Raw genomic sequence first — 25,278 nt, 5'->3', positions numbered from 1 at the left:
GGGGTGAACATCTCCCTTGCTGTTCTTGTGATAGAGTTCTCAGGAGATGTTGTTTGAAAGTGTGTATCACTCCCCACTTCTTTCTTTCATTCTTTCTCTCTCTCTCTCTGTCTCTCTCTCCTGCTCTGACATGTGAAGATGTGCTTGCTTCCCCTTCACCTTCTGCCATGATTGTAAGTTTCCTGAAGCCTTCAAGCCATACTTTTCTGTACAGCCTGTGGAACTATGAGTCAGTGAAGCCTCTTTTCTCCATAAATTACTCAGTCTCAGTTATGTCTTTAGAGCAGTGTGAGAATAGGCTAATACATCGTAAATCAGCTTCATTATTAAATAATTTGTGAAACCTTTAACAAACCACATGAAGAGGAAATTCTGGTGTCATTTGATTCTTCTTTTAATTTGAGCAATTTCTAGTTTGTAACCTGCATTTGTCTTATCCTGTGTTAGCATCACTAGAAAGGCAATTTATTTGCTGCCGGGTCCTTATTATTGAGGTCTTATTCTTTGTCAAGTCACCAAGTACGGTTTTTTATCATCTTCAGGGAGGTTTTGATTTCTCCCGAAATGCTTAATATGTGCATGATGTGTCTAGACTGTGTCTCTATGCAGCCTGTGACTTTCATCCTGGCAGCTGTGTTGTCTCTGCTGCAAACAGCATTTTGAAGTCTGCTTCTGATGCGATAGGCAGGATATTTTAAAAAATTGTTGGAGACTGTGATGAAAATGAATTGTCCCATAGCACTATGAAACTTCCTGTGTATATCATTAAATATTCTTATGACAAGAAAACCTTACATCATTACTGTTTTATTACTTTATAGTCAATATCATATATTGTGGATACTCTTGGTCTTTATAAATTTAAATCAATAAAGAATTAAGGAAAATTTGAGGGTCCATGTCTATAATCAGTTTACACTAGACTTTTCTGCAGTCAAAACAATTCCAAAATATCAGTGGCTTAATAAATAACAGAGGTCTAGTTCTTATTTCATGCAACCGTCTCTGAACTAGGAGTCAGACTTTTCCATGTGTAACAGCCTTAATACCCATTATAGCTACAAGTGACACGTTATACAGCTTACATAGTATAAGCACATATTATACTGCTACTTATATTTTATTGGCTGAAGCATGTCACATGGTTATACTTCAAAGAAATGCTGAAGTGCAATCCTTTCTTGTGCCTCCCAAAAAAATGAATGGGAAGTACTGAGGAGCATCACTATGTCTAACAGAATGTTCAATTGTTCATGTAAGACAGAAATAAAAATCACATCTTAATTTTTAAACACTGTATCAGTCTGCTTAAGCAGTGTGTAATAGAGAGAAAAAAAAAACATTGCAAGTTTATGTTCAACCTCTGGAAAATTAGACCTTTAAAAATGTTTTATGAAGCTAAAAGAAAGGCTAATTTTCAAAGAACCCTAAGGACACTAAAAGCTTAAGAAACATGCGACCAAAATTTTAATTAAAGAGAGTTTAGACATAGAAGGACAGCCTCCTGATAACACCGACAGTAAGAGCCGCGATTGAGGACATTCAGAGCATAGTTTAACTATCAGAGACATAAGTGGAGTTGTACATAGTTAATGACATTGGAGCCATAAAAACTCTTGCTGTGTCCTAGATTTCTTAGAATACAGGAGGAGAGCAGTAATCTGGTTCTTTATAAACACTTAACTCTCTGACCAGAGTTTAGGAATTTGATTCTTCCCATAACTGATGTAGCCTTGTGAAAAAACAAAAGGAATGCAACTAAATCATAATCCTTCTTCCTATATTAACAGGCATACTAATGAGCACCTTCGCCATATGTTCTTTTCACTAAAAGTATTGTGCTCACATCCACAACAGATCTATCTACAGTAAATTCAGTGAATCTAATTATTCTTAATCAACTTGCCTAATAATAACTATTCTTATGTAGCTTTTAACCAACCTGAGAACCTTAAACTCTGACCAAGGATTTTTCTGGGAAAACATTTCCAAATCATCCTATATGTGTCTGCATTGTTTTTGTGTTGATAACTTTATGTGAACATCATTCTGTTAACATTTGAGATAAATGGTATAAACTTCTGTCTTTCTGAAATTTGAAACATTCTTGGTATTAAATTTTACTGATATAAAATATTAGCCCAGTAGCAACATTACATTTTAGGACATAGTCACAGTAATCATATTTATCATAACAATCAATGCCCAAATAATAATTGTATCTCATTCATTTTGCCATTCTACCAGTCATACACAAAATAATGTCACAGAAAAATACTAGGAAATTGTATAAGTAAATGAAGGAGTGAATCAAGGAATCTTAATAAACACTGAATGAATACGTGTTAAAAATAAGGGATTAAGTATTGCTACTTGAAAATTCCAGAAATAATCATTTTATGTTTTAAATTTCACACTCTTTTGAGTAGAATGATGATATCTTATGCTGCATGATGCTGTATACACTATCCACCCACTAGTCACTTAGCAACTGTTTTCATTATCAGATAAACAATGTCATGGTATCAACAGTTGCTTGTGTTCAGGTAACCCTTATTCTACTTAATAATGGCTCCAAAGGTAGTGCTTCTGGCATATTATAATTGTTCTATTTTATAATTAGTTATTGCAGCGTCAATGCTTTCTGGTACAAGGTGTTGCCATTAATCAAAACACATTTCTCTTTAGGTCTTTCACTCACAAATTTATTGGTTTTTCCACTTTAACTAAGCACTATGTGCTGTGACTGTAATTTTTGCTGTTTGAAGTGTAGTAGTAAAACTACCTCAAATAACTTTTTCCTTTTCACACCTGAAGACTTCACAGTTGTAGCTATGAATAGAAGATTGTTTTTACCATCGGTCTTAGCAACCCCAGCAAATAATTGTTTTCATTTCCTTGATAATATGAGAACCTTCACCTTTTCACTTAAAGAAAGCACATTATAGCTTATCTTTGGTGTATTCAAATTGCCAGTATCACCACTCTTATGCTTTGATATTATTATTAGGTAAACTAAATGTTACTTGAACACAAGCACTGTGAAAACCAACAATTGATCTGATAACCAAGATGGCTACTAAGTGATTAATGAGAAGGTAGCTTATAAAGTGTGGATATTCTGGACAAAGGGATGATTCATTTCCAGGGTAGGAAGAAGTGTGACACCAGGCAATTTTATCATGCTACACAAAACAGCATGTAATTAAAAACATGCAAACTGCTTATTTCTGAAATTTTTGATTTAATATTTTTGAACCGCAGTTGACCACAGGTAACTTAAACCATGGAAAGTGAAACTGTGAATAAGAGGAAAATATATAAAAGAATTCTATGAACAATGATATGTCAACAAATTAAATAACTTACATGAGATAAATAAATTTCTAGAAAGACAAAACTACTGAAACTAACTCAAGAAGAAATAGCAAATCACTTAAGAATAGAAAAACACTTAAAGAAAAATTAACTGTAATTATTCACCGACTTTTCCAAGAAACAAAAGAGGAAAGAATACTTCCCAAGCCATCATATGAGGGTCACATAAAACAGTATCACTGATATAAAAACCAGGCACATCACGACAAAAAAAAGCTAAAAACCAATATTCAATATGAGTATAGAGGCAAAAATCCTCGAGAAAAAGGTAACAAATCAAATTAAGCAACAGGTAATAAGAATTGTACACAATAACCAAGTGAAACTTATCCCAGGAATTCAAGGCGTAGTTAGCATTTGAACGTAAATTAATGTAATGTACAATATTTATAAAATAAAAGGTAAAAGCTACATAATCATTTTAATTCCTGCAGACAAAGCACTTAACATACTCCAACACTCTCAAATCTGTTGATAAATAACTTAATGTTTAAAAATAGGGGTTACGCCCTGAAAGTTTAGTTAGTTCAGAAGTATTTTCTTCAAGTTTTGATACCTGTGGGTCACATCATACTTTGTGCACACAAGAATCACCAATTTAGTGACTGCAGGAGGGAGACAAGATGGCTGACTAAACGCAGCCAGGAAGAACTTTTCCCACTGAGACAGATCAGACTGTTGAGTAGACTGGCATAATCGAAACAGATCATGTGAGAGAATTCACTGAGAGTGGATAGAGAGATGTCCCAGATGCCAGGGCTGAAGGGGTAGGAAGCTGGAAACTTTGCAATCTCAAATCAGGAACAAGATCAGAGGTGAATACTTGAAAAACACATGGTAGCTTTTCCTTTGTTTGTAATTTGTCCACAATGTCTGGGTTTTATAACCAGCATACATTATTCAGAAAATATGAAGTTAATTTTTAAAGTGAGACCTCCCTGTTGAACAAGCAATTCTAAACATGAAAGGTTATATACAAATTACAATAGGTTAATGCTGTTTTCCAAAGGTGTTCAGGCAATGACAGTGTAATATAATATATAATAAAAAACATCAGGCCCCTTTATGAATTATTCATATTTTCTACTTTATATATGAAAATTTTTGTTTCTAAAATAATTTTTAAGTATTTTATTGGTAAAACTAAAAACAGGAAAGTTTTCTAATAAATATGATATTTATGATATTCACAAATTTAGAATTGTTCTGTTTTCTGAGAAAATTGTATTTGATTTTTATGAATAATGATCGATATTTCAAATTGGAAATTCAATATATAAGACAACATAATTTGTCACAATTTGGATCTAATTACATATTCATATATTCATTTATTAAATACTTGTATATGTTCAAAGATACTCTTTTCCACTATTTTGAATTTAATAATATTGATTGGACTTTTAAATTCAAGTAAAATATAATGTAGGGAAGATATATATATATATTTTATATATATATATTTTATATATATATTTATATATATATACATATATAGCTAAATACCCCTATATAAACTGAATAAATTAAATTGGAAATACCGAAGGAATACTCTGCTTGCAGATATTCAAAAGTAGTGTTTTGAGAGATGGGAAATGGGATATTTATTAAAGGTTGCCTGACTATAACTGTTTGATTTATATTACTCTTTTATCACGATTTATATTATATTTAAGGCTTACTATACACACAAGATGCTTATGCATTTTGAGGCTGACTACTTTATTTTATTTTTTTATTTTTATTTTTTTAAACAGAGTCTCACTCTGTCGCCCAGGCTGGAGTGCAGTGGCCTGATCTGGGCTCACTGCAAGCTCCGCCTCCCAGGTTCACACCATTCTCCTGCCCAGGCTGACTACATTTTTATTTTGAAGCATTTAATGATAAGCTGCTGTTGCTTGAATTTAATAGGTTCTTGAGAAAATGTGGTTGTATCTCCAGATTCATAATATTACACTAAACTAGATTTAGCATTTTATTATGGAAAAAAATGGAATCAGGAGTCACCTATCTAGGACCCTTTTGAAACAGGACAGAAAAGCCCAGAAGTAAAATGCTGCTAGGAAGATACAATTTATTTGCTTCTGCCTGCCTGCATTTAAAGTAAGGGTATATTTAACCCCAAAAAAGAAGAGATAGATTGTATTTAAAATGGTCACAGATGAAATGTTGCGTTATTCAATTCTTCTATTAATTTCTTTCTATTGCTCCCACTGCCAAAAAGTGCACTGTTACATATAGGTGAATTAAATGAAAAGAAAATGGTAGACTATGTATGTAGTATACGATTTGTGGAAAGCTGTTTACTTCAAGTTAATTTTGAAGTATTACCTAGTTTGAGCTTTTGCTACTGAACCTTTAGCCTTGGGATAAAACATAGCATTCTATTTTAATACTATATTTATAATTTTTGCTACAGTATGTTGTTGAAAAGAAGAGTCATTAAATGTCCCCTCGATAGTGACTTTGGAATAGAAATGCAGTGTATATCCATGCAATAAACACGAGGTAAATGGCCAAGATATATGAAGCACAAGTCATTATATTCTTAAAATTTGACTCTGAATGAATGAAAATGAGTAAACTAAATATTTTTCTTTGAAATATATCAGATGTCTTTTCAAAAAGTTAGGTTTGGTATATTTCAAATAAACAATGAGTAAAACTGAAATGAACTGTAGTTTTGAAAAGCTCTCCTTTGTCTTCCATACTGGACTGCAAAGTTTAATTTATTTTTGTTTTGATCATTTCCATGTTTCCATCACTTTAAACAGTGCCAGGGCATTGATGAAAGTGTCCTTCATATTGCATTAATAAACACAGGTATGGAAGAAATAATTCGTTTTATATTTAGAACTTCGCTACAACAAGGTTAACAAGGCTAATTATCAGAGAAACAAGAGGACAATAGGGACGTGTTGATTGTTTATTAGTTTTTCTGCTTTTTGTTTTGTTTTTCTTTATGGACAGAAATATAGTGAGTGAGGTTATGGGAACTCACAAGATCACTAGTGTAGGGTTAGGAGTTTCGAATGAAATGGAGAGGACTTTGAAGCCTAGGAGCTCATGCTGGGCAAGTTGACCAAAGATGATCTTAGAATGGTCATATATCTGAACCTAGTGAAGAAATAAGGCAAAGGAAATTATGAATTTCAAAAAAAAATTGTAGAAACTAGATCTTTATGAGCCTACACCTGGCCTCCAGCAGAAAAGGAGAACATTTCTATTGCCTGCATTCAATTGACCTTCTCTTCTCTGACCACCCAAACATGGCTTCATCAATAATAGTACTTCACTTGCAAATAGTTTACATACTCAAGTGCACCACAATGTCTGTGAAAACGTATAAACCCAAAAGGAGAGCCTGGAGACTTTGGAAGGTGATGATGAACCATCCAAACACCTCTTCTTGGAAAGCTGAACTTAAAAAACTGGAGACTGTTGATATGAAACAATGATTAGTGACACCTATGTAATATACATATCAAAGTTATACAATTAGAAACACAAACAGTAGAAAATATCTTCTAAATCTTTTGTAATCTCTGAAGAATATGAGGATCCAGGACAATAACACTTAAAAGCATACATTTTATTAGTTTACTGAAAACTAAGCATTGATTACCTATCTACTTGATGTCAGGTATTGTTGTAGGTTCTGTGGATAAATATATGAACAAGACAAACAAGGCACGTAAACTTATATTATTAACTTCCTAGGATATGTTGACAGAAAATAAATGAGGTAATTCAGAGACTACAGTAAGAAAAATAAAACAGGATGATGTACTCTATAGTGAATGGAAGTAAAGGTCAGTGACTTACTTTACATTAATTGTCTCATTCAAAAAGAACCATTTCATTCGTGACCTAAAGGCCAGAAAAAGAAGAGTCTTTTGTGTCTAGAATCAAAGCATTTGTGGTAGAGAAACCCATGAATGCAGACCAGGAATAGGTTGGGCATATTTAAGGAAAAGAAAGAGGATCACTAAAACTGAATTTAGAGGACAAAGAGGAAAGGGATAAGAAATGACAGTAAAATAGGGAGAGGCCAGATCATATAGGACGTTGTAGGTCAGTATAAAGAATTTGGATTTTATTATAAATGTAATGAGAAGCCATTGGTGACTTTTAAGCAAAGAGATAATATAACCTAGCTTATAATTTTCTTGATTTGTTTTTTTTTTTAAATGTATTTCTTGCAATAAATTGAATAAACTTTATTAGAGATGAAGTAGAAGCAGGGAAACCAGTTGGGAGGCCATGGCAGTATTTCCCAAAAGAGATACTAGTGGCCTGCAGTAGGGTGGCCTCAGAGGAAATAAAATGAAGAGAGAATTTGAAATACTTTTTGAAAGTAGAGGAATTTGTTTGTGCTTTGGACATCAGTCATAAAGGAAACAAAAAATAGGTGATATATAGTTTGTATTTAAAGCTATGGAAGTAGATGAATTCCTTAGTGAAATAATTTGGGCCAAGAATAATGGAACATCTAAGATTCAGCCTTTTAACTTTCTAATACTACACATTTAAGTGGGGCCGAAGTAAGCAAAGACATTAAAAATTACCTAAGAGTGGTCATGTTAACTTTGAAATTTCTATTTGATCTCAAAATGAAGATGTCAAGTATGTAATTGCATGTCAACTTGGAATGTGGTTCCCTCAGCCAATCACTGCAAATCTAGAATGGACAGAGAAACAACACAGTACATTGATTAGAGCACTGGCCAGAGGGGAAGGAAAACAAAGCATCCAATTTGTAAGGATAATGAGAATCTACCCATGAATCTCCAGAGTTCTGTTAGAGGCTTATTGTCCAAAATAATCACCTAGCAATGAGATATTGCATTGATATCTTGTTATCACAATATACCTTAAACATGTGTGAAATCAGATATTCTATAATACATAAGGAGCCAATTACAAAGAATAAATACAGGGGTCCTCTTTAACACTGTGATTCAACATAGTACTGGAAGTCGTAGCCAGCGAAAGTAAGCAGCAGAAATAAATAAAAGGCATCAGTTTGAAAAGGAAGAAGTTAAATATTGCCTGTTTGCAGACTATATGACCTTACATTGAGAAAATCCTAAAGACTGCAAAAAATAATCTGTTAGAATGGATAAACAAATTCAGTAAAGATGACAGATACAAAGCAAATGCATTTACTTTGGATGGTTATGCAATTGGATGTCAATTTGGAATGTGGTTTCCTCAGCCAATTACTGCAAACCCAGAATGGGCAAACCCAAAATCAACATACAAAGGTTGGTAACATTTCTCTGTACTAATAATGAGCTATCTGAAAAGCATTTTTTCATTTAAAATAGCTACACAATAATAAAATGTTAATGGATTAAAATAGTAAATATTGTTAAAACATCCATACTACCCAAAGTGATCTACAGATTCAGGGCAATTCTTATCAAAGTACCAATGACATTTTTTACAAAAACAGAAAAAAAAATGTGTATGTTACCACAAAAGACTACAAATTGCCAAAACAATTCTGAGGAAAAAGAACAAAGTTTGAGGCATAATACTACTTGACTTGAAAATATACTACAAAGCTGTAGTAACCAAACCAGCATGGTACTGGCATAGAAGCAAACATACAAACCAATAGAAAGGAGAGAGAGCCCCAAAATAAATGCACACATCTACAAGCAACCAATATTCAACAAAGGTGCCAAGAATACACATTGGAGAAAGAACGGCTTCTGCATCAAATGGTTTTGAGAAGGTTGGATATTCACATGTAGGAAAATGAAATTAGATCCTTATTTCTCACCATATAAAAAATCACCTCAAAATGGATTAAAGACTTAGATGTCAGACCCAAAACTATGAAACTACTAGACAAAAACGAAGGGGAAAAGCTCTCAGACATGGATCTGGGCAAAGCTAATTTAGATACGAATTAAAAAGCACAGGCAGAAATAAAAAATTAGACAAATGAGATTACATCAAACAAATTAGACAAATGAGATTACATCAAAAGCTTCTGTACAGCAAAAGAAATAATCAACAGAGTGAAGAGACAGCCTACAAAATGGGAAAACATATTCATATACATACCTCTTAAGGGGTTAATGTACAAAATATATGGAGGACTCAAACAACTCAATAACACCACCAACAACAATCTGATTTAAAAAATGAGCAAAAGACCTGAATAAACCTTTCTTGAAAGAAGACATACAAATACCAACAGGTCTATGAAAAAATGTTCAATATCACTAATCATCAGGAAAATGCAAATCAAAACCATAGTGACATATCACCTCACTCCTGTTAGAATTGCTATTATACTAAAGGCAAAACATAAGTACTGGTGAGGATAAGGAGAAAAAGGAATTCTTACACACTGTCAGTGGGAATATAAATTAGTACAGTCATAATGGAAAACAGTATGGTGGTTCCTCAAAAAATTAAAAATAGAGCTAGCATATGATTCCACAATCCCACTATTGTTTATATATTCAAAGGACATGAAATCAGTATGTTAAAGAGATATTTGTACTTCCATGTTCATTGCAGCACTATTCACAATATCCAAGATATGGAATCAATTAAAGTGCCAATAAATGGATGAATAGATAAAGAAAATGTTGTGTATCTATGCACAATAGAATACTATAACAACCATAAAAAAGAATGAAATACTGTCATTGGGACAATGTGAATGAATCTGGAGGAAATTAAGTTAAGTGAAATAAGCCAGGCACAGAAGAGTAAATAACCTCATGATCTCACTTATATGTGAAATCTAAAAAATTGATCTTATAGGCATAGAGAGTACAATAGTGATTACCAGAGGCTGGGGATGTTAGTGGGGATGGAGGGGATGAAGAGACACTGGCCAAGGTATACATAAATACAGTTATATAGGAGTAATAAATTCAAGAGATCTATTATATGGCATGGTGACTATAATGACAATGTATTATATTCTTGAAAAATGTAAAGACAGTGGAAGTTAGGGACTCTCTCTGCAAAAGTGATAACTATATAAGGTAACACCATTTAGCTAGTCCATATGTATATATTCTTGAAAGCATCGTGTTGTACAAGATAAGCACATACAATGTTATTGATCAAATTTATTTTAAAAATAATCTTTAAAAAGTGGGGGAACAGAAGGATTGAAACTCTTGTGATATGAAAATGCCTGGTATATTTGAGGAACTGCACAAAACCCAGTGAGATTTCAACAGAACCATCAAAATAGAAAGGAGATGACAGAAAGAGAGAAGTTGCAGAAGTCTAATTACTTAGGGCTTTATAAGCCTTTACTCCTAGCAGCATGGAAGGGTTGCAAGAAAAAGAGTGTGATGATCTGTTCTAGGCTTAATCAGATTGCTCTAGTAGCTGTGATGAAAATAAACTACAGGGGAGTGAGGGCAAAAGCAGAGAGCCCATTAAAAGGTTACGGAAATGATCCAGTAACATAATGGTGTCTTGGACCAGGGGTTAACTGTGTGTACATAGTTAGAATAGTCAGATTGTAGATATATTTTGAAAGTAGACCCTAGGATTTGCTGATTTAATTTGTCGAGAGAGAGAGAGAGAGAGCGAGAGAGAGAGATCGAGATCCAGCGTGACATCACGTTTTCATCCTGAGTAAGTTACTATTTACTAAGATAAGCAAGGATCAGATGACATAAAAGTTGAAATAAATTTTTCCATAAGATTAGGGCTAGTAAAATGTTTGCTCACATGAATTTGTTTCAAAAATTAGAGATCTGCAATCCATCCTGTTTCCTTCTATGCCTGGTCACTGAAAATAGAATTAAGTTTAACAATTACTCAGCCTAACATTGTTTAGCAAAAAAATTTTTGATAACTTTTTTCATTCTTCTCATTTGATTCTTCATTAAAATGTCTGAAATACATGTGAAATTAATTAGGACAATAAAGAAAAGCCAAACAATAACAAAGTTTACTACAATTATGCTCTTCCAGGAATATCAAGGGCCCATATCCTCTTGAGATTCAACACATTTTATGCAATATATTTGAATATAACAGATGGAAGAGAGGATTGAGATATCATACGTTGTCCTAAAATATTATAAACCTATGAAGAACAGTTTTCACATTTCTAGTGTAAAAGAATATTTTCTCATATTAACGTATTTTTATAAGTGAATTTATTTCATTCCAGCATTTTTGGTTTCAGACTTAATTCACTCTGATGTTTATATCAAATAATATCTGAAAACAGTCCAAGGAAAATATATCCCTTTTATATCAGATGTTACTCTGATACTTCCCCAGACTCCTGGCAAGGCACACAGTAATTGAGACTCTGGGGATGGTACAGAGAGCATCTCTTGATATAACACACACTGTAATTAGAGCAGGAATCACAAATATGAGACTGACAATAAAGCAATATTTGAAACCCATGTAAACTAAAATGCTTCTAAACCTTATTTCCATGGAGAAATAAAAAAGAGAAATAGTGGGTAGCCTCAACTTATACTTTTGGCAAAATAATATATGCGTGTGTATAGGTATACACACACACATGCAAACACACACACAGACACACACATACATACATATATATATATATAAAAATATAAAGATAAGATCACAAGTTAATTCTGGATTTGAGATTTAAAGGCAATTCCTCTTTGCTTCTCGGGAAAATTTCACATAGAGACTTACTATAGTTGAGGACTGTTTGAAAATTTCATGAAAAATCTTGCAAATAGAGTACCAATCTATCTATTTATACACATAAATTTTACTATAGCAATTTTGTATTAACAATATTATAAAAGATACCTAAGAGAAAAGGACATCATTTTCTATTCATGCACCAAAAGTAACTAACTTAATTTTTTGCATAATCTCCTTCGGGCTTTGTCTATACCCATATAAAATTTGTATTTTTATGATTATAGTAGATGTATTTTATATTATATTTTTTAAACTTAACATTATATTATAAGCATATTTACATGTTCTTAGATATCTCAATCAATTATAATATAAACATTACATATTTGAATACTTCTACAATGCCTTCATTATGTCATTTTCTAATATTAATCATTAATATTGTCTCTATGTTTTGCAAAAATGAAAAATGCTAAAAATACTATAACTGGGTGCATATATGTTTTTCTTCTTTGAATTAAGAGAGTGGCTAAATGAGACATTTATGTTATGGTTCATCCTGCTATAATTATTTTCAAAACTAACAGTTCTTTCTCATACACATATGTATATGTGTGTGGATATATTTTTTATATATATATGCAGATATATAATTCTTTACTTTTAGTCATGCCCATGCCAGATTGGACCAGACACTTTTTGAGTTTACTAATTTAATAATTATAAAATAATTCATTTCATTATTTAAGTATTTTTCACATAGTACTTTACCATTAATGGCAGTCTAATAATAGAGGTTATCCTATTCCAGTATTTTATATGCATTCAACTCTAATAATTTTGACTTCCCAAATAGGCACCTATTTACCCATTTCCCAAATGGCTGAGAATACATATGAACCTTGGTTTGATCTGGGTATACTTTTATCTGACCTTTGCCAATACATTTTCCTAATGCAGTTACCCGTTCTCTCTTTGAGATTTTAGTTAGTCCTCTAAATTAAAATAAGCGATGATTTAAATTCCTGAGAGTGAGTGACAGATATCCTGCTGATGCTTAACAGGGACTCACGCTCTTAAATTAAAAGTGAAAATTTTTCTTCCCCACATCCTTTGAACTATAATTACATGTAGGGATTGCTACTGTGTTTGCTAAGAACATGCCCGGAAGACACAATGGGTAATGTTCTGCAGAGAGAACCAGATCTTAAACTGAGACTAATGTTCGTTCTGTCATTGAGCAAGCCTTTGTTGAGTCTCTGCTGGGTACAAGCTCAGCTTGTTGCTGCTGAATCTCTAGTAACCAGAGGCAGTTTTCTTAATATCATTATATTTCAGGTTTTCCATCAGCAAGTGAGGATTTTTACAATCTTAGTATTCTCTTACATTGTTTCAAAATATCTGCATTTAAATGATTTTATAAAAGTTAGGATAGCCTGGTTTGTGCAACAAGAATATTACCACTTATCTTCTTGTTGTCCAAGAGAATATTTTGTGTCACTATGTTTTTGTATAACATCATAGAAGGGGATATTTCTAATGGAAGATTAAAGCTTCCATTTTTCAATATTTTTGTGTTAAAAGAGTAACTGGACCAGTACCAAGGACAAAACATCTTGGGAGAAACACATCTTTGGGGATTATCGAAAGCAAGAGTTCCCAGTTATTCATGTTTCAATATGAGTTGCAGTTTGGTTGGTATGAAGCTCTGGGTTTGGTTGGCATAAAGCGGATTTTGTAGTATGGAGAAGGCAACACAGAAAGCTTACAGAAGCTGGCCCAACCCATCCCTTAGATCAGAGGAAATAACTTCAAGTCTCAGCTGGCTGGCATTAGGATCAATGGCCTTCATTACTGGCTGGCATAGTAGTCTATGTGTGGAATGTGAATTAATCCTAGTTACAAAGTGCTGGGGAACCAGGGCCAAGGTCAAAGCGGTGAGGTTTGGCTATTTAGTATTGACTTATTTAGCTGCTTTTAAAGTAAATTATAAATTAATAAAGTTTTAACTCTGCACATCACCAAGATGTGGCATTCTCTCTCTCTCTCTCTCTCTCTCTCTCACACACACACACACACAATGCATATATACATGACATGCATATATATATATACACACACATACATAAACATGTATATGGCATTCTCTAAATACATATAAGAATGCTTTCACCTCTAATTTCAAAATTTAAAAAATCAAGTACATAAAGTTTCTTAAAATAACTACAATATAGCTTATAACCCTCCATTTTGTATAAGTGAAAGCAGTTACTAGTTGAGGCTATATACTTTTTAGCCTCCTTTTCTGATAATAATCATGATCCTAATATCAAGTAACACTTATCGACGACTTTCAATGCCACAGACACTTAGACATTCTAAGCATTTAACATGCATTAACTCTATTATTCTGTATAACAAAGCTACAAATTAGAAACTACAATTTTCCTCCATTTTATAGATGAAAGATCCGATACATGAAGTGGCCAAGTAACTTAACCAAGATTACACAGCAAGTGACAGGGCCGGTATATCCAACCCCCAAATAATTCCAGAGTTTTATGGTAACAATCTATTTTCATTAAAAAATAAATACAAAATCGAAAACAAAAAAAAACTTATTTAAAATATTCACTACAGATATAGTAATTGGTTTATTTAATCTAAAACCAAGGTATGCTGTGGCCTGTAATGCTATTACAAAAAGGAAGGAGAACAAATAGGCAAATGGAATAAGATTTATATTTCTCAGTAAAGCATCCATGCAGCAAGCATGTAGAGAAAAGAAAGTGCAGTGTTTGGGAGCAAATTTTTTACATACAGACATTATTTTAAACTTGGTAAAATATTTCTAATCATTTTTTTGCTTTGTGTTGTATATATTTATAATCCTTTATTGCATTGATGTATTATTATAAGATATGGAAAAAATGATTTACGTGATTCTTTACTTTTTTTTCTACTGATAGAATTCCAAAATCTATCTTACATTTTGGTCTGTTAGTATGTCACAAGGTAAAAATATTTATAATCATGTAAGCAATTTTATTTCTCCTGATCTGGTTAATCTGTTCTGTATCTTTTTTAAAACATAAATTTCGTATTTTTCACTTTCTGGTCTTGTTTCTTTCTTCATCAAGTCACGTGCGTTTTATTTAATTTCATAATTGGAAGTCAAATTCCAAGGACATTTCCTGGTACAAAATAAGCTCCTAAAGGATATTAGTTATTGTTTCATAATTGTTTTTGCCTGAAAAGGAAAACATTGGGTAACAAGAGTAACTGCTGGATCAGTTCTCTAAATTGCAACTAGAGACCACTAAATATGTTTTGTGCATCTTGATAATTGACACATTGTAGGCAGGTGTAGCTAAGGAATTGGTAGGGAAGAAGCAAAATGAGGAAACAGTGAGAGCACAACTGGGGTGGAGAATAACAGTGCCAGGAAGCAACAAGGAAGCATTGTTGGGGAGAATCTGTTGTATGGGCCAATTCGTAGTTGTCAAAAATAGAGCCGCGTATTAGGAATAGCAGAGCATAACAAAAGGACTCTGGCGTCCTGGAATAAAGCCTGCCTCTTTTCTCTCCATTCTGAAAACAGTGATTCAGACAATGTTAATGAGATTTCGAAGACTTTTAGCCTGGGCGCATGATCTATGAGCTATAATGTTTGCTCAGTATTAGCTGTATTGAATTATTCTTCTTGCTTCAACTTTATCCAACAAAATAATACAAATTCCTAGGAATGATAGACATGCTCTGCCCCCGCCACAAAGCACATTTTTCTAAGCAATAGAGACCTTTCATCGACGGGAATGTTCATAATTACCTATGAATTCCCATGTACAAAAAAATATTTTCAAGAAATGGTCACTCAGCCACTGTTATTTCCTCTATCATCCTGTAGTACAAAAGAAACAGGTTGCCTTACAGTAGTGCTTCTCAACTTATTAACGACTTATTCTTGTAGTCCCAACACTTTGGGAGGTTGAGGCGGGTGGATCACTCGAGGTCAGGAGTTCAAGACCAGCCTGGTCAAAATGGTGAAACCCCATCTCTACTAAAAATACAAAAATTAGCCAGGCATGGTGGCGTGCGCCTGTAATCCCAGTTACTAGGAAGGCTGAGGAAGGAGAACTGCTTGAACCAGGGAGGTGGAGAGTTCAGTGAGCCGAGATCACACCACTGTGCTCCAGCCTGGGCAACAGAGCAAGACTCTGTCTCAAAAAAAAAGAAAAAAAGAAAGAAAAAAACCACACACAAAAAAACAAACAAACAAAAAACGTATTATTACATCACGATTGCTGGGGCCACTCCTGGAGTTTCTGATTCAGGAAGTCTGGGGTAGAGCCTGAGAATTTACATGTTAACAAGTTTCCAGGTAATAGAAATGATGCTGCTAGTCACTGGATCATATGTTTTGCATCACTGCCCTTCAGGCTGTTCTGTGACAAGCAGCTCAATCAATTAAAGCAGCAGTCTGATGAAGCTCCATCACAGGTTCTAAAAATCATCAGGGGAGCAGGAATTCTAAATCTTGTTCTTTATTTAACAGATGAGGGTCATTGGTTATAAGGTTGAGCTAGAGAGTGTGGCAGACAATTATCAGTCAATAACCATTATTTTAAAAAGGACTCAGAACACATGCTCTATAATTATGAATCAATTGTAGCATCTTCACATAGAAAAGGTTGCACATTCTAGTGAATGAACCCCACGGGGCACTAATGCCCAGTTATTGGCTGAACTATTAAGGTTTATTTTTCAATTATTTTTCCCTGATCTCAGAACAAGAAATATTTTCTTTCTCCATGTTAAGGAAAAGGTCTTTGACATTTTGGCATTTCTGTATCACTGCTGCTTTCTCCACTTTAATTAAAATAATCTAAAAATATTATTCACAGTGTACCTTATAAATTTTTCACAATCATAAATCTCACTTATATTCTTAGCAAGTATTTAATAAGTTCATATAATTTTCTTGAAAACTAGATGGTTGTTTTTGTCATTATTTAATAGTAGGTTTTACCTTGTCTCTGTTTACTTGTTTCCCCTACACACAAGCCCAGAATTCAGTTTAATCTTATTTATTCTATATTCTAGACTGCTGTCAGGTCCTATTTCTCCTTTTTACAGGTTGACCTATCATATTTTATTTTTCTAATATTTTCTCCAAGCCTTCTCACTCTTACCTAACATTGTGCATATTGGAACTCTTTTACCCAATTCTTGGTAAGTTTAGCAACAAAATAAAAATAAAGATGGTACCAGTGTTTTGCATTCCCCCAAATTTGATCTTTGGTGGAGAGAAATGCCTATCACATTATTAATAGTTTCATATAGCAAACATAATTTTTTGGCAGAGTCCATTCATTTTAACCTTTTTTTTTTTTTTTTTTTTTTGCTGATATGGAGAATACAACTGTTTCTTTAGTTGGATTGAATTGGCCAATCCATTTGCAAGTAAAATAGTGCATAAGAAGGCAAAACCTTATTCCAGTGCTAAATCATTGAAACATGTTTTCATTTCCAGCTGTCTAAGGTAAACTTCAAGCTATGACTTCTACATTTTAAACGTTAACTCTCTGATTCTGGTAGCAACTATGTCAAAATATAGTTTTTAATCACACAGTCCAGAAGCTGAAACAAGATAGTTCATGCATATACACATTTATCTTTATTTTACTGCCTAGCAATCTGCTCCATGGAAAGCAATATTTGCTAATTTATTTTATCATTTGTCATAAAAAAATTGCCTGGTTTATACAGTCTATCTTATGAATACTTTATCCCCCAAAATACAAAAGTAATGAAATATCATGGAAGTTATTTTTAATAAAGCAGTAGGTTATTGTATTAACTTGTTTTTATACTTTATTTTGAAATAATTTCAAGGATTCAGAATAATTTTAAGAACTGTACACATTTTCCCATATGTTTCTAAGTTCCCTAATTATTAATGTTACCCTCTCTCTCCCCTCATTCCCATTATTGAGCTGTAAATATATTGTCCATTATTCCCAAGCACACTGATATGTATTTCCCATAAACAAGGACACTCTTACTCATTTTATCTCTTCAGTCATACCAATAGGGACATCAACTTCAGTAGCCACACTGCCATCCAGATCATGAAAGCCAATTAAAGTCACCAACTGTCATGCATTTTATCAGGTTGTCATGTCTCTTCAGTCTAGTCTCCTTCAATCCTGAACAGATCTTCAGCCTTTTCCTGTCTTTCATAATGTAGACAGTTGCGAAGAGTACAGATATATAATTATGTAAGATGATCATCAATCAGGGTCTGTATACTGCCTTATGACCAGGCTCAGGCCTTGTCTTGGACTGGAACATCATAGAAGTGGTATGTTCTCAGGACATCACATCAGGAGGCAAATTATATTGAACTATTCCCTTGCTGGTTATGTTAACTTTGATCATCTGGTCAAGTTATTCGCTGCCAGGTTTCTCTACCATAGAGTGACTGTTTCCCTTTTTAATTATTTTGTGAGGTAATACTGTAAAACTATGTCAATATTCTGTTCTTAATTATATGCATCCTCCAGTCTTAGCATCTGCTAGCCACTCCTGCATATCATCACAATTACGGTTGGCAAACGGTAAAGCACATTTTGATGGTCAAATTTCCCCAGATTTGATCAGTGGATTCTCTTTCAAAATGGCTCCTATATTCTTCTGGCATGTTCTCATCTTCTTTGAACATTTCCTTATTTTTGCCACAAAATGCTCCAGGTTCATTATTCCAGCTCTGGAGTCAACCACTTTTCTAAGGAGCTCTGAGTTTTTTCAGTGGAGGATGGTATTTAGAAACAAAGATCTTAATACTCAGTGTGCTCATTCCTACTACAGCACCATTACTGCTAGGACATATCAGTAAAGAGAAGTAAGGAAAAAATTATATATATATATATATATAAAATACATAATTATATATATAATACATAATTATATATATATATGAGAGATGAATTCAATTGTATCCATGAATATGTACTAAAAAAAAATCTGTTCACACCTTTCCCTCCAATTCCAATTCATTACTTCAGTGTTATTTCTGTACTTGTAAATCTACTCCTGACATCCATGATTCTCAATACATTTGTTTATCTCCTGCCACCCCACTGACACCTACTTTCCTGTTAAGTACTCTGCAGCCTTTCTTGACCCTACCCCGACCTCCACTTCCATCAGCCTTGCAGCCACCTCTGCTGTCATTTTCTTGTTTTTAGGACATGTTGTCACCTCCCCCATAGCCATCCTTCACCCCCCCTATCACTGCTTTCTCAGACATAGGATGCCATCATCTCTGTCTACCCCTCCCCTCATTCTTTTTAATGACTTGACAGCCACTGTTTTAATCTTCTGCATAGGAAAGTATACTGACTTACTGTGAAAAATAAGCTTACGTTGTGAGTATTGCCAAGACAAATGTTACTTCAGTAGCCTGAGAAATTAAAGAAGATTTAAAGATGATAACATTTCAGATGATAAGATTTCAAATGAAATTGGAAACTTTAGGACATTTGGTTTCTGCCACTAACATCTCTAAAGTTAGCAATTATCTTGTTACTCTATTTCATGTGCATACTTCATTGATTGCCTGTCAACAGCATTCAACAGTGCTAACCACTCTTCCTTGGAAAAACTCCTTTCTATTGCCTTTTATGCTACTACTTTTGAAGAGTAAAGAAAACAAGATTTTTTCCAATGCATTACAGCATCATGGGGAAGGCGGCAGCATGCTGGAGATGATAAAGTGATTCACATTAAGTTAATTAATCCCAAAGATGCAGGAACTTGAAGTCAGAGAGAATAAAGGAAGACATATGCTTCAAGATTTTATTTGATAGATTTGGAGAAATTCTATGCATATGATTGTGACTTTTGTCAATTTAATTTGATATCTTTTTTATTTTTAACTTTGAAATTGTCATGTCTGTAAAGTGTATTTCTTGTAAATAACAGATACTTGGGCTCATCTTCTATCAAGTTTGATCATCTTTGCTTTTTCCTTAAGGTGCTTAGTCCATTTGCATTTAATATAGATATTCGTATGTTTAAATTTAAGTCTACCCTCTTGGAGTTTAATTTATGTTAATCACTGTCTTTGTCCCTTTTCTCCTTTCCTCCTTATTCCCTATTAACTTTGTAGTTATATCACTTTGTGGGATTTGTAGTGATTGTTCAACAGACTATGAAAGATATCTTTAAATTATTACTATTTGTCTTTGAAAATATTATATTTATTCAAAGCAACGTAAGAAACTTGTAACAGTACACATCCAAATATCATTCTCCCACCATTTGAAATCTTGTCACATGTTTTGTATTTTGAAATCTTGTACTATTTTGTTTGTGGTTTACCTTTGTATACTATAAACTACACTAAGCATCATATTTTCTTCCCTTTTCAGATTTCTCGTATTTCTTTTGAGTATAAAAATATAATATAACATAAGAGGTTAAAGTAAATAACATTCATGCCCAGAGACAGATGTGCCTCTTTTTCTAGGCTGTAAATGGTATCTGTGTATGGCAGGGAGCAAGGAGGTGGGGTAGATAATTTATTCTGGTTTACATAGAGCTAGTCATGAGCTTTGTGATAGCTTTAGTTAAGTTAAGTTTACAACAAACTTTAAACTATTTGATGACAGAATCAGAACTTTTCCCGTGACAGGGATTGGGTTCTGGTGCCTTGAGGGAGTTTTTTGGTTTCTCCTACTTTTCTCTCAGTCTTCACCAGATCTGTGTGCTTACTCCTTCGAAAGCTCTCTATCTGTTATCTTGACTGCTCCACCCCAAACTTGCCGCCCCTGTCCCCACCCCACCACAACAGAAATAGCCAGCTGTTGCCTCATGTTATATAAGATATGGAATGCTTGGAGAATTTCTCTAAACTCTCTTACTCTACCCTCTGACTTATTCAGGACTCTATTAGTTTACTAGTGCTCCTAAAGAAAAACAATAACAACAAAAACTACCACAATCTTAAGTGGCTTAAAATAATACAAATTTAATATTTTACAGTTCTGAAGGTCATAAACAAGTCAATCTCTGTCATAGGTCTGACTGGGCTAAAATTAAGGTGTCAAAAGGACTACATTCCTTCTTGGAGCACCGACGGAAAACCTTATTTCTTTTTTCAGCTTCCAGGGGCCACCTGTATTCCTTAGCTCATAATCCCCTTCCATCTTCAAACCCCAAAATTGCATCAACACAAACCTCTGCTTGTCTTATCTCCTCAGACTCTGACATTTCTTGCCTCCATCTGTCACTTGTAAGGACTCTTGTGATGACATTGGACATGAGTGAACATAATAAACGACTCTCTCAGTCTCAATATTCTTAACCTAATTACATCTGGAAAGTCTCTTTTTCTGTGTAAGGTAGTATATTCATAGGTTCTGAAGATTAGGACTTGGATGTCTTTAGGAGACCATTATTCTGCCAACCACAGGCCGTCTGTGCCTACACTTCATTCAGCTTTCTGGCTCTTCTCCAAGTTACAGAGGTCCTGCTGCAACATATTCAGTGTAAATCTCAAGGTGCCTATGGTTTTCTCAATGATCATGCCTGACTTTAGATTCCAGTAAGTTCCACATACCTGTGTCTCAATGGGTTTCCCACCAGTCTTCAGCTGCACATAACCACTGCTTCATATTCAGCGTAAAGTCCAGAAAGACTTCTGAGGTTGTCCTCCATTTACCTGTGCAGGTTTCAGACATCACAGGCAGTGTGTTTCTGGGCCACACCGGGGAGTTCCTGACAGCTCCTCTGTCACATCGTCAGCCACGAGTGACCACCACTTTACTCTCTCAGGGCCCAGGGAGCTCGTGGAGTTCTGTCAATTCAGCTCCAACTTCAGCCCATCTGATACACATGTGCTATAGAGAGTCAGAAATGTAAAAATTTAAATATCAGAAATGTAAAAATTTCTCTAATGAAATTTTTTAAATTGTCATTTTTTAGGTTTTCCAAGTGTATCTCATCAGTAGAGTAGGGGCAATAATCTGCTTTGTCTATACACACATTATAAGTAGAAGCATAAGTGTTTCTGTTTAAATGGAACCCAGAAAAACAGAAAAAAACCTGTGTAACATGTGAGTTACAAATTGGGCTTGTCCAGGATTATTTTAAACTCCAATGTTAGTTACATTGTGTGCTGGCATAGGTTTTCCAAGTGTATCTCATCAGTAGAGTAGGGGCAATAACCTGCTTTGTCTATACACACATTATAAGTAGAAGCATAAGTTTTTCAGTTTAAATGGAACCTTGAAAGGCAGAATAAGCCCATCTAACACATCAGATACACACGCACACACACACACACACGCACACACACACACACACATATCAGTTATATATATCTGAGAAAGAACCCTTGGAGGAGGATAGACTTATATTGCTAACTAAACCAGTGAAGCAACCATAAGACTTTCCTGCCTTCGATCTTTTATACGTGTACTTGGTTAAGGCCCGCTGGAAAGAGTTGTGGGATTCTCCTTGCTGTTTGGCATGGTTCACAGACCTGCCAGCACACACTCAGTCTTTCAAAAAGCTCTTCTGTCATCCTCTTGCCTTTACAATAGCAGCACACTTGTCCCCCTGCCTTTTCACCGGTGATGAAAGCAGTATGCATCTAATTTTTCCCAAAGGGTGTCCACACCTCTGAATTTTAGTTTATTGGGTTTCTTGGTAAGCTCAGTTCTCTAATGAAATTTTTTAAATTGTAATTTTTTTAGGTTTTCCTAGTGTGTTTCAACAGTAGAGTAGGGGCAATAATCTGCTTTGTCTATCCACACATTATAAGTAGAAGCATAAGTGTTTCCATTTAAATGGAACCTAGAAAAGCAGAAAAAACCCGTCTAACATGTGAGTTACAAAGTGGGCTTGTCCAGGATTATTTTAAACTCCAGTGTCAAATCCATCTGCATCTCAGTCTAAATTACTACCTAATATTTGATTCAATATTTTATCCTCATAAATGACTGTTAAATTATGGCATCAAAGGTGAAGGAAAGACTAAATTTACACTGTATGGATTGTGCTTATCCACTGGATAATACCACAATATCAAAAGAAAGTTTTTGATTTCTTAGCTGGGCCTTAAAGCTCTTATCTTTGCTGTTCTCGATCGGAAGTTCCTTAAAGCCTTTATCTTTGCTATTCTTGACAGGAAGTTCCAGATGGAAAGCCTGTTAGTATTTATAGTTGCTTAGAGTAATTGTCATTAATTCCAAAAATGTCCTAAAATAGAAGAAGAAAGAACTATGAAACCTGATATGAAAGTGTTATCCATTGACACAAACTTTTTCTTAAAATCAAAGTGTTTGCAGGCAGGGGATGTAAAGTGTTTGATCAGGACAGTAGGCCTGTTCAGAGATACACGTTTTTATTTATCTGAGAAAGAACCCCTAGAGGAGGATTGACTTCTATTGTAGCTAAACCAGTGAAGCAACCATGAGACTATTAGGAGAAACCACATGGCATCTCAAATTGAGGATAATCTTAGCAACTGCATTGCCAAAAAATAATGGCTGAACCATGCCATACCACAGAGATGTTGTAATACTGACCAGACTACGAGGTAGAGCAGTAAAAAGGCTAGCATGGAGGCTCTCTCAGGCCTTAGATACTATTTGTAGCACTAAAACAGCAAATGCTTCAGGGTGTGGGGCTAGCTGCTGAACAGCAACCAAATGAGCATGCAATAGTGTGGAGAGCAGCGGTGTGTACACAAATTTTAACCCTCAGAAGAAAAAAATCTTCATAGGTATTAAAAATGTGAGGTTTTTGCAAAGAGCTATATATAGAGCGGCCACTTTCTGGCAAAAAGTGAGTTTGACAAGACCAAACAATAATGGGATTATTTAGAGTAAAACCTTGCTAGAAATCCCAGCACTTTGGGAGGCCAAGGCAGGTGGATCACCTGAGGTCACGAGTTCAAGACCAGCCTGGCCAACATGGCGAAACCCTGTCTCTACTAAAAATACAAAAATTAGCTGGGCATGGTGGTGCAGGCCTGTAGTCCCAGCTACTTGGGAGGCTGAGGTCGGAGGATCACTTGAGCTTGAGAGGCGGAGGTTGCAGTGAACCGAGATTGTGCCACTGCACTCCAGTCTGGGTGACAGAGTGAGACCCTGTCAAGAAAAAGAAAAGAAAAGGAAGGAAGAAAGAAAGAGAAAAACCTGCTACAAAACCTCATTTGGCATAGGAGGTCTGCAGGAATCCATCTAACCTTCTCTTCTTCAATTCTCCCTGTTTGTAGGAAAGGAAGAGAAAGAGGTAGCATTGGCTGCTCTTAAGGAACAGTCCAGGACAGAAGAAGCTTTTAAGGTAGATCCAACTCAGAACTGGAGCGTGGGAGTGAATGTTTATATGACATAATTCAAATATGTTATGTTTAAAACTTCAGAGGAGTAAAGACAGGAGCCTCTCTCCTAGAAAAACTCCCAGAGAAGACATGCAGCTCTGACAGGAAATTAATTCTACTAATGTGCTACTGAGGTGGCAGATGGTCACAAATAAGATAGCTGTAACAAATCAACGAGTTATCTCCTGGGAAGTCAAATTTATCATACCTGAAGCTGACCCAGAAAAAGTTCTAGCCATGTGACTTTGCTGCCAAGGACCAAATGATTAGAGCATGATCCCAGATACAGGATACATTCGTCTCCTAGCAGAGATGCTAGATAGCACTTGATACAAAATGCTCATGGGACTGGACTAAATTCTCAGCATACTATAAAATAAATTCTCAGTATACTTAGTTTACAATTACTCAATAAAGTGTTGTCTATGGGAAAATAGATATTACTTGTCAAACTTCACTAGGAGCTACTGTGATGGGCTAATTAAGAAATGCTTGGAAAGGACTGAAAAAATTAAGAGATAAACCTTTCTAAACATATGTTGCCCACACACATCTGATAATGCAGAGATTCCTGAGTCAGTGGATGAGAGAGTATGCAGGATTAAGAAAACGAACATCACCTGGGATTCAGAAGGTGGAAAAAATGCGACAGAGCAGTGATTCTCAAACGCTAATACTTATGTGAATCACCTGAGGATCTTGTTAAAAATGTAGATTCTGATTTTGCATTTCTCACGTGTTTGCAAGTGAGGCAGATGCTGCTTACAAGGAGCGTGACGATGGAGTTTCAGGCAGAGAAAATAATCTTATGCTCCTAGCTGAACCTGAACCTCACACTGCTAATTTTCAGTTTTGTTTTGCTTTGTTCTTAAGGA

The sequence above is a fragment of the Macaca thibetana genome, chromosome 15 (assembly GCF_024542745.1).
Source record: "Macaca thibetana thibetana isolate TM-01 chromosome 15, ASM2454274v1, whole genome shotgun sequence".
In the NCBI taxonomy this organism is placed as follows: Eukaryota; Metazoa; Chordata; class Mammalia; order Primates; family Cercopithecidae; genus Macaca; species Macaca thibetana.
This window is presented reverse-complemented; position numbering follows the sequence as displayed.